Source organism: Terrapene carolina, unplaced genomic scaffold (genome assembly GCF_002925995.2).
Source record: "Terrapene carolina triunguis isolate 2854851 unplaced genomic scaffold, T_m_triunguis-2.0 Scaffold113, whole genome shotgun sequence".
Taxonomy (NCBI): Eukaryota; Metazoa; Chordata; order Testudines; family Emydidae; genus Terrapene; species Terrapene triunguis.
In genome coordinates this window covers 21,746,439-21,750,325 of record NW_020664464.1, presented here as the reverse complement: position 1 = coordinate 21,750,325, position 3,887 = coordinate 21,746,439, and positions in this window count along the sequence as shown.

Below are 3,887 nucleotides of genomic sequence, written 5' to 3'. Positions count from 1 at the left end.
ACAGTGAGAGCTGGAGCGTTGTTGCCTGTCTCTGGGTGCAGCACAGGGGATACAATGTATCAAGGCCCTGGCACAGTGCATCAGATCCGGGGGAAGGGGGCTGTCTGGGCCTGAAGGGGGTGGGGGTAGGTGTTCTCTGGGGCTGAGGCTGGGCACTGTGATAACCAGGATGCTGCGCCTCACTCTCAGGGCCTCTCGCAGCACTGTAGGAGGGGAGGAAGCAGGTGTTATGGGCCCCTTCTGAGGGTGGGCCTGGCCCCTGGGAGCCACTGGTGCCATAGTAAACCTGGTACTGGTCATAGGCTAAAAAGCTGGGGAACTAAAAGAAGAAATTAACATAAGGAGCCAGGCACCAGCCCATAAGTCAGAATCATCTGGGAAACAGGTTTACATTGAAAACAACATGACTAGAGTTTACTTTCCAAAGTCAGTCATATTTCCCTTTTTAAAAGCCCTCGGGTTTTTATGTAAATCATATATAACAGGTCATATTACAACTGCAAAAACTGTACTTCTGTAGTTTGGATGTTACCCCAGAAAAATCTTTTCCCCTCATCGTCCAGACATGGAGTAATATGGAAGCGTGGAGTTCCTATTTTTGGAGATTTGATAGCATCTCTATTACCAGAGCATCCCATATTTTACAGAACTATGAAATAACAGTGGGGTTTTTTTGGGGGGGGGGAGGGGGGGCTTTCTTCCTCTAAATTTCAACCAGAAAGCATCTGGAGGACACCAAAATATAGGATACTGAAGTTGTGTATATCCCCTGCAAAATACATTCTTCTCTAGAAGCCTCAGGAAAATAATGGGACTATTGTCAGTTTAGCTCCTGTAATCTCAAATCTGTTTCTTACATTAATCTGCATTTAACTTCTGGTTCCAGTTCATCACTTCTTTATCTGGTTCTGAGATTAAACCACTGTAAACTCTGTTCTTTTATAAGAAACTGTTTCTACGCCTTTGAGTGCCCTTTGGAAAACTTCACTTTATTCTTTCTCTGATGCATTACATGGAAGCAGGCAAATGACTCTTTATTTTTAAAATTCCCTTCGATTTTGTTTACACAGGAATTTTAAAGAAAAATCCCCAATCCTTCAACAATGGTGCTATTGTCATTAGGACTCCATAGTCCCATCCCTTCAGGGAACTAAAGTTTGTCCTAGAAAAAAATAACCTTTGGAAGAGTGTGGTTTGGTACATGACTTAAAATCCCAGAGGGTGGAGGGCAGGGGGAGAGGGAGTGTGAAACATTAAAATGATAAACCTCAAATCAGTGTGTGTGATGTACTAAAATGAGAGGAATACTTACCTCTCCACAGCCACACTATAATGCTCCAAAATGCCTGCAGGATTGTTTTATGCTGTACCCCCTGTGCTTCATTGTAGTCACTACAGAATTTTCCTAATGGTCCATATTACAAAAAAAATTACCATCACAACTGACACTAATTGATGCCCTTGATGGCAGCATGAGCAGAGAGACTAAGGTTTAGGCATAGATCAGCATTCATGTCTTGCTTCCCATCAGTACCAAACCGGAAATCTAATGATCCAACCAGTGGACCAAATTCAGTGATGAATCCTGGTCACATGCCACCCGAGGCATGTTGCGCACACTCAGAAGAAGATGAGCACAGAGGCTAATCCTCATCGCTAGGGAAACTCTCTTCAAGTCTGGGTTGAGGCATATTTATTGATCAGCATGGAGCAGTTTGCACTGCTAATGTTGTACTCTATGTAGGTTTCTCTCTCTTTTATTATCGTTAGAGCCTACCTGTACTGCTTCCTGAAAATAAAGTCATGCCTCTGTTCACCTAAACTGTGTAGCTAAGAAGGGTGGTGGAACTTTCAGAAAGGTCAAACATCTAGTCCCTGTTTATACACATTATGAAGTCACCAGCAACTTTACCACAAATCAGATGGATTTTCTGTCTCAAGAAGGGCCACAGATTGGAGCATTAAGGTGTTAGAAGTTAGAGAGCGAGATTTGGCAGATCATGTGAAGAAGTTTGCCCACCACTTGTGTGTATTAGGAGTCAGTTAAGTTTGTGATTTGAAAGAATTAAAAAGGTATGAAAACCATGGTGTCATCCTAACTTTTACAAGGTGGGACCAGAGCGGCAAGCTGAACATAGTGGGACTAATTTACCCAGGTTCATGCAACCTGCACTCTACATTACATTCTTCCCTTGCATAGTGAAATGGCAGGCAGAAGTCTCTCAGTGGTCACACAGTAAGTGTCAAACAGCTGGTTTAAAGTCTAAGTTGGAGAATCTTTGCAGGCTTTTTCCTAAATTCCTCCAGTGTCAGGTAGGGGGAATAGTCTTACAACCTGAGCTAGCAGCAATAAGCACCCTATTCTGCAAATCCTTAAGTAAATATAGTCCATTTAAAATAAAACATTTTTCTTATCTTAAAGGGAATTAATAGCATGAGCTTTACTAAGCCATAGTGCAAGCAGGTGTTGTTCAAGCTTCCCAGGGGTATAATATACCACTACCAAATTCATCTCTCTCCTGGTTGGCAACAGGTCCCATCCTGAGCCTCTGCTGAGCATCCATGGGACTAACCAGCTGAGGAGGGTTTTCACCCTAGAGTAGATTAGTGAGATAGTACAAATTTCCATTACATTGAAGCCACACTTCAATATTTCTATATCCTCTAGGTATGTCTCCAATTACAAGGCCAATCATAATTTCTATGCTAACCATAGGTATGATTGATAGAATATTTCTCACTGTATAAAGTAAATGTTTTAATAAGCCTATTTTGCAACTCATTATCCAAAAATATTTAATGATGGCATCCCAATTATCTTCTGTATGAAATGGAGTCTGCAAGGAATTTTAAATAATAGCTTTTTCAATTGTCCTTCCTCTCCCCCAGCCCCTCACATTAGAGTTGCTTCAAACCTAATTTTTATTATTAAGATATCTGTTGGAAAGTGCAAACAATTTTCTTGATTAGGCAGCTTTCAACTACATTAAGCATCAATAGTTTAACATAACTTTTAATAACAAATATGCTGCAACTCTAAATGATTTGTGCACTTAGCCTTCTCAGGCTTTAGCACAGGACTTTAAAAACCAATACCAAAGGAAGAATACTAAACAACACTTGCTCCACCTAGTGGTACTTTGCTCAAGAAAAAAAAACAGCACTGTGTTAGTAATTTTGCATATGATTCAGTGCGTATGAAAAGAGGTCCTATATTATAATCAAAACCAGGAGTGCTTTCATTACGAGAATCTTCCCCATTTCTTCCTCTTCTCCCTCAACACACATGTATTTCAAAATAAAAGTGATATAGTGTAAACCTCTCCCCCCCCCAAAAAACCCACCTGTTTGCTTTGAATTGATTATCATTGTGCTTATAAGCCAAACCCTTCACTTTTTAATTGTACAACATTTATTTTAATCACCTTTAATGTGCAGGTTAATTTCCTAACATAACTTGTTCCCACAATAAGATTCTTTACCTTTCTGATCCACCCAGCTCTAATGGGACAGTGTAGTGTGTCTGGTTAGCTGGGCCTATCACCTGACAATAACCTTGCTTTTGGGCACACAAGGGAGAGGTTGTTCTTAAATTGAGTACATTGACTGCAAGAGTTCAGGCTCTTCTGGCCCAGCTTTGTCTCCTGATACAGTATCTCAGTAAGCTGCTGCCAGCAGACCTGTAAATTATTTTTTGATGGCACTAACAGAAGTGGTATTGACTGGAGATTAGGGTTTTATTAACCATAATAAAATTTTATTTTAAAAAAGCAATTTTAATACTAACTATAAAATGCATTATTCTTCAACCTCTACCTACTCTGATTGTTTATAACATAGGTGTGTGTGTGTGTGTGTGTGTGTGTGTGTGTGTGTGTGTGTGTGTG